Below are 12,403 nucleotides of genomic sequence, written 5' to 3' on the forward strand. Positions count from 1 at the left end.
CTATACTTTTTTTACTCATATATCAAACATCAAATAATTACTTTTGACAAGACGGTGAAATATGTAACAAAGATGGGAAGAAGGTGACGTACGTTGTCATGAGCTGAAAGACAATTTTGCGTGTAGGTGGAAACTTAAACTTCACCCAACAAATTAAGTTGGCATCTAAACTGAGAAAAAAAAAAGAATATAATTAAAAAAAAAAAGCATCCATGCCCTTGTGGAAAAATATACCTCGTGAAAAAGATAAAAAGAAGAGAAAATGAATTTAGGTTTTAGGTGAAATATAAATATTTGATATGCTTACTGACAGAAGCAAGCCCTCATGCTCTTCGACACACCCACTCTCTCTATTTACTTCCATCCATCAATCTCAATCTATTTTTTCTTGACTTTTTTAACTTTCGCTCTATATATACTTTACCAAAGTTTTGTGATCTACATTGGCTAAGGTCAAATAATTTTCTTTCCCAAATATTCTGGTTAGTTCTTCATATTAATTACGTTGAATGTCTGCTACAACCTTCTGATTACTTGATTATGTACAAAGAAGTCGAATATGGAAACTTTCTAAACTTTTGATTTACTTTTGATGAATATTAAAGAGAGATGACTGGGACTAAGTTTATATAAGAAAGACACTATGAATTGGCATCATGCCTGTTCCGGAGAGTAAGCGGGCAAAGAGCAACCGCGCTTAGGATCATCAAAATATATACAGATGACTAACAGAAAAATTAATGTTTTGAAAGGAACTCCACAAGAATTGTAAAGGAGAGAAGACAATGAAAGTGTGAGAACTTATGATCTGAACAATGAAACAATGATTTCTTTAAACTCTCTTTTGATTGATAGAAAATCTGTTTACAAGTTTGTTTTAAACAATTTTCTAATCTCTCAAAACTCTCTTAAAGAAACCTCAAGCTCTTTCTAAGTTCTTAGCTCTTCTCTTTTCTTAAAGACTAAAACTTATTAGCTAGGTTAACTTTCTCTTGTTTGTGCTAAGGCTTATAATCAGCCTTCGCACCCTATTTATAGAACTAGGCCTATGCCACACAATGGCAAACTACCTATTCTAATCCTAATAGGAATTTGGACAATTTCCTTTTTCTTTAACAATTAGGAAATTTCCCACTTTCTTCATGTTTACATTCCTATCGCAACATGAAGCTCTTTAATCTTCTAGAAGCTTCTTGGGCCTTCTAATCCTGTGTAAATCTTCCAGCTTTATAATTGCCGACATAAATAACTCGATACTCTGTTCTTGTACTAGTGTTGAGTCCTTCTGAAGTAGTTCATCCTCTTGTTCAAATGTTGCATCTTCAATCTCCCTCTTTTTAACTTTGAGCTTCTCAAGCATAAGAATTATGTTGTTGGTTTAGACTAAAAACAAATAACTTTAAACCATAGTTAACCGTTCAAAAACATAAGCCAAAATGATCACCGAACCATAGTCAAACATTCAAACACAACGAACCAAAATGATCGCCGAAAGTCGAAAGTTTTAATGAAAACAAATAACTCCCCCAGAGTCTCAGACCAGCTTACAAAAACAGAAAACTCCCCCAGAATCTCAAACCAACTCACAAAAACACTCCCCAGAGTCTCAGAACAGCTTCTTCTCTTTCTCCCCCTGCTTGAGAATACAACAGTTAAAAACATCTCAAATCATCTTGGAAAGTGGATGATTCTGTATGAGCCTCTGTACTACTTCCGTAAGTCTTTGGCAGAGCTTGTGCTGTATCGACCAATGCTTCATACGAAATATCAACATCCTCTTGACCAATGTGTGGCACACGAATGCTACCCAACTGAATAACCTCAGAAGTAGAAGAAAATCCCTCAGCAGGTTGCCTGCCAGCTGGAGTTACTGGTGTCGACTCTTTAGTCTCAGGAATCAGTTTATGCTTAACATCATAGATATGTCCTGTTCTGGCATCCTTTGTATAAAACTCAGCATATACATCTTCCTCTTCATCTGACCACTCAAGCGGACCTTCTTGAACCCTAAGAGTTTCAAAGATTGTTCTCGGAAACACCACATAGCGAGTAGGATCTTTCCAACTTATGTTCATAATCTGATTGTAAATCAACTGCCCAAAATCAAACCAGATGCCCTTGATAATCTTGTAAACTACCCGAGCTCGCTTAACCGAAAGATGATTCCTGTGTTTCGAGGGAACCCAATTGTACGCTGCTAACATTAAAAGAGCTGCACTTTCCTCAGGTAGATCCGCAACTTTTAAAGTAGCCCAAGTCGACTTGTCTTCACCACTTAAAAACTCTGCAAGTTCATCTTGACTCAACTTATCTACTGCTGCATCAGCTTTCATCTCAGCTCTAGTCAAAGGTGCCATATTAAAATCTTGATTAATTGCCTTAGGAGAAAATTCATACCAATGTTCTCTCACAAACACTTGAACAACATCCCTAGCCTTTCTATTTGGCAAATTTGCATAAAATTCATAGATAATTTCTTTGACATACACCGAAGGATCATGAATTGTAGGTCCAAGTCCTAACGACAATATCTTCTCAATGAACCCAAACTCATCCTTTTTAGACATATCCAATTGTCTCTCAGCCGTAAATTTCTGAGAAAAGAACTGAGAGTACCTTAATTTTGCTGCTTTGGAGACAAACACATCAGATTGAGACCCAGATTTAGCCCGAACATTTCTAGCACTTGGTTCTACAGATCTTGGTCGTTTCGACTTGCAAGCTGATTTCTTCTTGCTAGCGGATGCCACTTCTCTCTGTTTCTTGCTCCTCTGCTTCTCTGCATGTCTCTCAATCTGTTCTTGCACAGAGATTTCTTCAACCCCAACTTCGGTATCAGACACCGAAACAGGATCCTTCTTTTTCCGCTTCCCAACAAACTCCACCTCGTCATCAATTGGATTTTCTCCCTCGAGATCATCTACCCCTTGATCTACTTGATTCTTCACTGATACACTTTGAGATGAATCATCATCGCTGTCGGATCCATATGGCACAATTCTTGGTTGAACTTCTTCAACATCACTTGAATCATCAACCAACTGAGGTCGATTAGCATTACCAACACTTCGAGACATCTCCTGATTTCTTCCTCTTCGCACCAAACCACTTCGAGTCGCACCAACCATTATCACTAGGTTTTTTTTTTTGTTTTTTTGTTTTTTTTTTAAAAAAACTTTTCGATTAGGACGAAATTGTAGAAACTCTCGATATTTCTTCCTTGTTTTAATACCCAAATCTTAATAAAATATTTTATTTTTCAACTTTAGAAAGATAATATTTTCTCATATCTCGAGCAAAATTTTCACAATATCCCAGCCATCAACCCTCAGTTTTCAGTAAACAAACACCAGAACCTTCATGTCTAAAATCAAACTGTACCAACATTAACAACCTTATCTTCTCCGGTACCAGCTATTGACCCATCTTGTGAATGCTTCACATCTCACAAACACCAATTGCATTTCTCAAGGTAGAGAATCGACTAAAATCAAGAGCTTTTGTGAAAATATCAGCTAATTGTTCCTCAGTATCAATATGCTCAATTACAACTTGCTTTCTTTCAACCAGTTCTCTGATGAAGTGATGTCTCACATCAATGTGCTTTGTTCTTGAATGTTGAACTGGATTTTTAGAGATATCAATTGCACTCCTATTGTCACAATAAACTTGCAGCTCCCCTGAATCCATGCCATAATCTGCTGACATCTGCTTCATCCATAACAACTGAGTACAACAACTCCCCATTGCTATATATTCTGATTCAGCTGTAGACAAAGATAGTGAATTTTGTTTCTTACTTAACCAGGCTATTAAATTGTTGCCCAGAAAGAAACATCCCCCACTAGTGCTCTTTCGATCCATTACACTTCCTGCATAATCTGCATCACAGTAACCAACTAAACCCTTGTTTGAACCTTTAGAATACCAAATTCCAAGATCAACAGTTCCTCTGACGTACTTGATAATTCGCTTGACTGCTTCAAGATGAGACTGTTTAGGTTTTGACTGATACCTTGCACATATACCCACACCGTAACTCAAGTCTGGCCTACTAGCGGTAAGATATAACAAGCTCCCAATCATCCCTTTATATTGCTTGACATCTACATCCTTGCCATCAACATCTCTTGATAGTTTCAAAGTAGTACTCATAGGTATCACAACTTCTTTGCACTTATCCATCTGGAACTTTTTAAGAAGTTGTCTAGCATAGGTACTTTGTGAAATAAAAATACCTTGATTTGATTGTGTAATCTGCAACCCAAGAAAATACTTTAATTCTCCAACCAGACTCATCTCAAATTCTTGTGTCATACAACTCACAAACCTATCCACCAACTCCTTTGAAGTACTTCCAAAGATAATATCATCCACATAAATTTGAACCATCATGATATCATCACCTTGTTCCAAAATAAACAGAGTCTTGTCCACACTTCCTCTGTTATAGTTTTGTTCCATAAGAAAACTAGTCAACCTTTCATACCAAGCTCTTGGAGCCTGCTTCAATCCATAAAGAGCCTTTTTTAACTTGTACACATAGTCACGCTTAACTGAATCTTCAAAACCCTTGGGTTGTTCAACATATACTTCTTCTTGTAAGATCCCATTTTAAAAAAGCACTTTTGACATCCATCTGGTATACCTTGAAATTCAGGATACAAGCCATACCCAAAAATAATCAAATTGATTCAAGTCTTGCTACTGGAGCAAATGTCTCTTCAAAGTCCACTCCTTCGATCTGAGTATACCCTTGTGCAACCAACCTTGCTTTATTTTGAACCACAACTCCACTCTCATCAATCTTGTTTTTGAAAATCCATTTAGTCCCAATGATATTCACATCTACTGGTCTACGAACCAGCTCCCAAACATCAATACGCTCAAACTGTTCTAGTTCTTCCTCCATGGCAATTATCCAGAAATCATCTTGAACAACTTCTATGTGATTCTTTGGTTCAATCATTGACACAAAACACTCAAAGTAGACAGTTTCTAGTGCTGCATAATGACTAGTCATCTTTTTAAAATCAATCTGAACTCCTCTAGTCTTCATTCCTTCATTTATGTTTCCAATAACATCTGATGCAGAATGATTCTTGTGTACTTGTTTTGTTTCTTCAGATTTTGGAACACGATCAGAGATGTCTAGTCCAAAATCTTCATTTTGCCCTTCAGTAATACTTACTTGTTCTGCATCACTGTCTGAATCATCATTATCTCTTAAAGCAACAGACCGATCATCAAACACCACATTCACTGATTCCATAATAATCCATGTGCGTTTGTTAAATACCCTAAATGTTGTACTATTCTCAGCATAGCCAAGAAATATCCCTTCATCACTTCTTGAATCAAATTTCCCAAGATAATCCTTGTCATTCATAATATAGCATTTGCACCCAAAAACATGAAAGTAGCTCAAATTTGGTGTTTTTCCTTTCCACAATTCGTAAGGAGTCTTTGTTGTATCTCTTCTTACATAGACTCTGTTAACTATGTAGCATGCTGTGTTCAATGCTTCAGCCTAAAACTTCTCAGGAACCTCATTTCCATGGATCATTGCTCTTGCCATTTCTTGAAGAGTTCTATTCTTTCTTTCTACCACACCATTATGTTGAGGAGTTCTTGGAGCTGAAAACTGATGTGAAATCCCATGATGTTCACAAAATTCTTTCATAGACTCGTTTTGGAATTCTCCACCATGGTCACTTCGGATTCTCTTGATTCCACCCCTTTCATTGAGCAACTGTAAAGCCAAAATCTTAAAGCTATCAACTGTATTTGACTTCTCTCGAATAAAATGAACCCAAGTATATCTGGAAAAATCATCTACTAGCACAAATACATATTTCTTCCCAGCCAAACTTTCAACTTGCATTGGTCCCATCAAATCCATATGAACCAGATCTAGAACTGATTTTGATTGTACTTCCGGAACCTTCTTATGCTGAATGTTGACTTGCTTTCCTTGATTACAAGGTCCACATACCATATTCTCCTCTCCTTTAAGTTTAGGTACTCCTCGAATAATATCTTTATTGACAAGAGTGATTAAGTTCCTTATATTCATATGACCTAGTCGTTGATGCCAGAGATCTATACTGCCTTGAGCACTAAAACATTTAAACGAATTTCTCTGCCACATGTAGCAATTGTTCCCTGACCTTACACCATAAAGCTTGACATTGCCTGATTCATCAACCGCTTTGCAGTCTATTTTTGTAAACATAACTGTCAAGCCTTCATCACACAACTGACTGATACTTATCAAATTCGCTCGCAGTCTTTGTACCAGGTAGACATTTACTAGTTATGGAAGTTCTGTATCACGTGTTGTACCTTTACCTTGAATGTAACCATTACTTCCATCTCCAAAGGTTACTGTGCCTCCTTTCAGTTTCTTAATATTTTGCAAATTACTCTTAGTTCCTGTCAGATGCCTTGAACACCCACTATCAAAGAACCAAGGCTCAGAGTCTTCTTGTTCCTCAGTAATCATAGCCATGTTGCACCTAAATCCTGATGATATTGCTTATGTTTGATACAGATCATTCTTCTTCATCCAAACCTGTCTCTTAAATCCATTCCAGAAAAATCTCCCTTGTCGCTTTAAACTATAGACTCTTTCCCAAAATTTAGAGCAATAGTGTTTATAGTGTCCAAATTTTCCACAAAAATAGCAGCCTGAAGACTTCTCAGATGCGGATGTTGATGCTTTCAAATCACAGTGATGCACTCCAGCAATAACAAATTTAGTTGTTGTTTTCTTGTCTCCTTGGTTCTCAATAAAACCCAACCCTCTATGAGTTTTCTCAGTTCTTCCATAGCTTAAAATCTTATCAAGTTGCTTCGTTCCTGCAAACATGTGAATTTTTCTGTATTGCTGATCGAGTTCAGATTGAAGTTCTGTGGATTTCTTCTTCTCTTTAATTGAATCTTCCTCAAGCTTGTCTGCTTTTGCGGGTAACACCAACTTTTCTTTCATTAAATCCACAAATTCCTTAGCAATCTTTTTTTCGTCCACCAAATCATTCTGTAGTGATTTGATCACAGCTTCAAGATGAAGTTGTTCTTTGATTAAGTCTTGATTTTCCTTCCCTAAGGTAATGAGTGTTCCTCGGACTTCCTTGTAACTTTGAACAATATCAAGAACTTCCTCATCTTCTGATTCAGAATCTGTTACCTCTACTCCATTCTCAAAATCAGTAATCCCCACCATTGCTACTAGATTCATGAGTTCTTCTTCATTACTGCTACCATCATCTGAATCATCTTCAATATTTATCATAGACTTCTCTTTCTTGTGTTTAAGGTTACTCACACATCTCTCCTGTGTATGTCTTGTACCTCTGCAAATAGTGCACTTTGCATCTCGAAGCTTAATCGTTGGACACTCACGAATGAAATGTCCAAACCCTTTGCATTCATGACACTGCATATCAGCCTTCTTATCTTCACTGGTCTTTTTGAATACTCCAGTCTTTTTTTGTGAATTACTTTCTTCTATTCTTTTTAAAGCACGATCAAATCTTCTTACTAATAAACTCACAACATCTTCTTCTCCTTGATCTGATGTGTCTCTACTAACCGTTAAATCTATACCTTTTGGTTTCTTAATTCCATTAAGCTCCATCTCGTGAGCTTGCAGCATTCCAACCACTTCACCATAAATGAGACTGTCTAGATCATGAGAAACAGTTAGTGCAGTCTTGTATCCCATGAACCTTGAAGGAAGACACCTTAAAAATTTATTGACCAGCTTCTGATCCTTATAAGTCTTTCTAAGAGTTAATGCTTCCTGAGCTAACGCACTTAACTTTGAACTAAAGTCTGATATTGATTCGTGTTCTTCCATCCTTAGATTTTCGAACCGTGAAGCCAGCATGTCTTTTCTTGAGCTTTGCACTTTTGTGGTTCCTTCATATTGGATTTGTAAAATATCCCAAGCTTCTTTAGCAGTTTCACACCCCTGAATTAGATCGAACTGCTTCCTTCCTACACTGCAATGAATAGCACTCAATGCTCTTGAATTTTACTTGGATTTCTTCTGTTCTTCATCAGTCCAATCGGCTTCGGGTTTGGGAATTCTCTTGCCTGACTCGTCCTTGATCGTCAGTTCCTCCCACTTTTCCAGAACAGTCTTCCAAGCAAGACGATCAATACCTCCTATGATAGATTTTATCCTTGATTTCCAAAACCCATAGTTTCCATCATCCAAGACAACTTTGTTATTGTTGATCAGATCTCCGTAGCTCTCCATCTTGTTCGCAGAATCTCACTTGTAGTAATCCGAACAAGTGTCGCTCTGATACCAATTGAAAGTGTGAGAACTTATGATATGAACAATGAAACAATGATTTCTTTAAACTCTCTTTTAATTGATAGAAAATCTGTTTACAAGTTTGTTCTAAACAATTTTCTAATCTCTCAAAACTCTCTTAAAGAAACCTCAAGCTCTTTCTAAGTTCTTAGCTCTTCTCTTTTCTTAAAGACTAAAACTTAGTAGCTAGGTTAACTTTCTCTTGTTTGTGCTAAGGCTTACAATCAGCCTTCGCACCCTATTTATAGAACTAGGCCTATGCCACACAATGGCAAACTACCTATTCTAATCCTAATAGGAATTAGACAATTTCCTTTTTCTTTAACAATTAGGAAATTTCCCACTTTCTTCATGTTTACATTCCTATCGTAAACATGAAGCTCTTTAATCTTCTAGAAGCTTCTTGGGCCTTCTAATCCTGTGTAAATCTTCCAGCTTTATAATTGCCGACATAAATAACTCGATACTCTCTTCTTGTACTAGTGTTGAGTCCTTCTGAAGTAGTTCATCCTCTTGTTCAAATGTTGCATCTTCAGACAAAACTCTGGTTTTCGGGTGTTCGGTTCGTAAAACCGACACGTGATGTTTGTTCAGGTAAGTAGGTAACGTTTGTCGTTAATGTGTAAATATGTGAATGCCCATACTTAATTAAATAAATAAGAAAAAAATGGGTATCCTTTGTTTTTCATAGTGATCTAAGTATCTAACTAATCAATTTGACATAGTGATCTAAGTATCTAACTAATCAATTTGACTACTAACCAATCACAAGTCAAATCTTCAGCAATTGGTTTGGCTTTGGCTCAAGAGTTTAAGTGTATTGATATGCTCAAATCAAACCCTAGAGCTACTCTCTCAAATTAAGAGATCACTGTAATACTTAGGGGTCGAATTCTACAAGGACTCAAGTCTACACAATAAATTATAGAGTTTTATGATTACGCTAAACAAGTTGATTAAATTAAGAAAAGCGATGCAAAATATTAAAATAAAACTGTTGTAAATTCAAGAGATTAAAAAGCTAGGTCTAGGGAATTTCTCAGGAAATTATGAAATATTAAATCAATCAATAAATTAGGATTCAAGCAATTAAAATCAGATCTAGAACTCTAAACTCTTCTGTAAAATAAATCAGTTCTTACTGCAAATATTATCTAAATTTAAAACCAGAAAATCCAAATCTCTTTGTAAAATTCTAAGTTAAAAATCAGCTTTAAAAACAGGTTTTTAGATAACTTCACAAAATTATTAATTCAAATCTCTTTGTAAGAAATAATTTTGCTCATCAATGGTTTAATCAGGAAAATAATTATATTCTCATATCAATTTATTTCCCTAAGATAATAATTCTAGGTGATCAATCAAGAATTATTGTTAAGAACAACCAAGGATGAAAATCATAAAAGATTAAGAACCCTAAAAATCACAGATCTAATAAGTCATAAAAACCCTATGAAAAACCCTAAACCTAACAAGCAAATTACTCAGACATGTTTAATGAAGAACAAATCATAATTCTGAATAACATGCAATAGATTATTGAATAGTAAAAGAGGGAGTTCAGAAATCTTCTCTCTACAAAGAATTCAGATATTTTTCTCCAAAAAAAACTCTCAATAATCTCTCTCTCAAAAACTGCTGGAAAAAAATAACTTAAGGGTTTGTAAAACCTAAAAACACTATAAATAAGTCCTAAAACACGTCCAGAGACTTGTGTTGCAAATATGGAAAACTTTGGCTGAATTTGTGAAACTTCCAAAACTTGATTCTCTCGTTGGCTAAACACGGTGTCGATCGATGCTAAGTCAGTGTCGATCGACACTCCCTCTCTGTTCTGACTCCAAGTTCGTTTCTTCGGGATTAATGCTCCAAAATGATCCAAATTGCTCCACTTTGCTCCATCCATGCTAAAATCCTAGAAAACCTGTAAAGACTCAAAAACATCCTAGAAAACAAATCAAAAAACTCAAAAAGCACACTTATATCATGGTTAAAAACCACAAAAACCATGATATATCAACTCCCCCAGACTTAGCCTTTGCTTGCCCTCAAGCAAAACATAAGCTTAGACCTGTGAAAGAGGTTTGAAAACATGAAATTCACTCAACTGCAGGTAACTGTTTTTCGCACACTTCATCACCTTGATCTTCAGAACTTACTTCATATACTTTGTCAATTGAGAAGCATCAACATTCCTTACTCAAATCCCACAATCCTTAGGAATCTCTAGTCTCACCATTGTACTCTCATTACATAAATTAAAGCAAATACAGGTGAATTCTTACCTTGGTGTATCGATCAATGACATATGGATTCTCTTTAGGCCAAGACATTCTTCATACATCTCCTTTCCTCTCCCTTTTCTCACTTCCAATGGATTGATTTTTTTTTTTTTTTAGGCATTTTCTCTTCTTTTTTATCAAAGGTGTAAGCGAATACCGGGGTCATCGGTAATTTACCTACCCCTCGCTTCCAAGATTTGTGTGATCATTTGACTCAAGAGTAGAATAATGGGGTCGCAGGTAATTTACTTACCCCTCTAAACTGATCAAAATCATCTCATCTTTTATTCTTCTCTCTTTTCATTTTTTTTTAAGTACTGAAGGGAAGAGAGAGGGGATACATACTTTGAAAAATTGCACTGTCTTGTATGGCCTGAAGAAAAAGTCTAGTCCACTGATTTCCAACTCCAAAGTAAGAAATTAAGTCCGGTTAAAATTCTGATAGAAGTTTGAGACAACATTGGTTGAACTAGATATCCTTTGAATAAGGGCTTTCAGGATTGTTGATACAGCTCATAATCTTTTCCACACTTCAGTTCTGAGGTCAAGCTTAGTCTAGAATCATTAGAGTGTTAGCCAAAGAACATTAACCAATATTTAGAGATCATAATTCCCAAAATTTTAAAAAATTGACTCAGTAAAAACAAAATACGGTTTTGACACAAGTTAGTTGTTAGTACTAACCTCCCCCAGACTTAAACGACACTGTCCCCAGTGTTTTCAAGCAAGGGAAAGGTAAAGAAACAAAAATATGTCGAAAACTTGTAAAGAAAAAAAATGAACTGTTCTCGGGTTACCATCGGTGTCGACCGACACTATTGTAGTGTCGATCGACACGGCGAATGGTGAATATTGGCCGAAACTCCTTGTTAGTTGCAGTTAATTGTGTTGTTGGATCAATCCTTTGATGTTAATTCTGTTAAGAGAGCACTCAAACACAAACACAGGTTAAAAGCAACATGATAGATAGATAGTTCATAAGTTCAAACAAATGTCAAACATAAACTGACTCAATGCAAGAATAAAAATGACTCTATTCTAAAAAGGAAAAAAGATAAAGAAAACTATGATCAGAAGCTAGCAGAAACATCGTTGTCATCAGAGACGGAATCAGCAGGTGGTGAAGACGCGGAAGGTGATCTAGGCCTAGTAGGACGAATGCAGCAACTAGACATCCTGGCCATTCCGTTCCAGATAGAACGTAAAGCAGTAACCACATAGGCCTGATGAGCTCCCTGAGACATAGTGGCGGGATGCTCCGGTGGCTCTGGAAACTCAAGTAGAGCGGTACCAGAGGAGGAACCAATCTCAAAACCCCCAACAGGGTCAGGAGCAGGTACAAAATCAGTAGCGGAAGCAGCAGCAGACCGTGAAGCTCAATGACGACGGGTAGGAGGAGTAGTGACAAAGTCGGCATCGGATGGAAGAAAACGCAACTGCTCTGGATCCTCTCCAATAGTAGTGAGGTCTGGTCTAGGAAGGCGTATCAGATGCTCTCCAGTCTTATCCATGAATCTCCACAACAATCCTGGCTTCATCCAGGTTGTACTCCTCATATACTGCTTATCCATGAGTGCCCGCTGTGGCAGAACACTGTACCTGTCAGTCGGGATGTTCTTCAACTGAAGAATCACTGCGATAAGGCTCCCAACACGCTCAATTTTTTGGCAGTGACCCAAAAACAGCCTGGTCTGAAGGGAGACCAAGTGATGTGCAAAAACAGCCCCAAAGTTAGGCGATGAAGGGTCATGCTGCTCAATCAAATCCAGAAGCAATCGTCTAACTCCAATCCCCA

Source organism: Camelina sativa, chromosome 14 (assembly GCF_030686135.1).
Source record: "Camelina sativa cultivar CO46 ecotype springtype chromosome 14, ASM3068613v1".
Taxonomy (NCBI): Eukaryota; Viridiplantae; Streptophyta; class Magnoliopsida; order Brassicales; family Brassicaceae; genus Camelina; species Camelina sativa.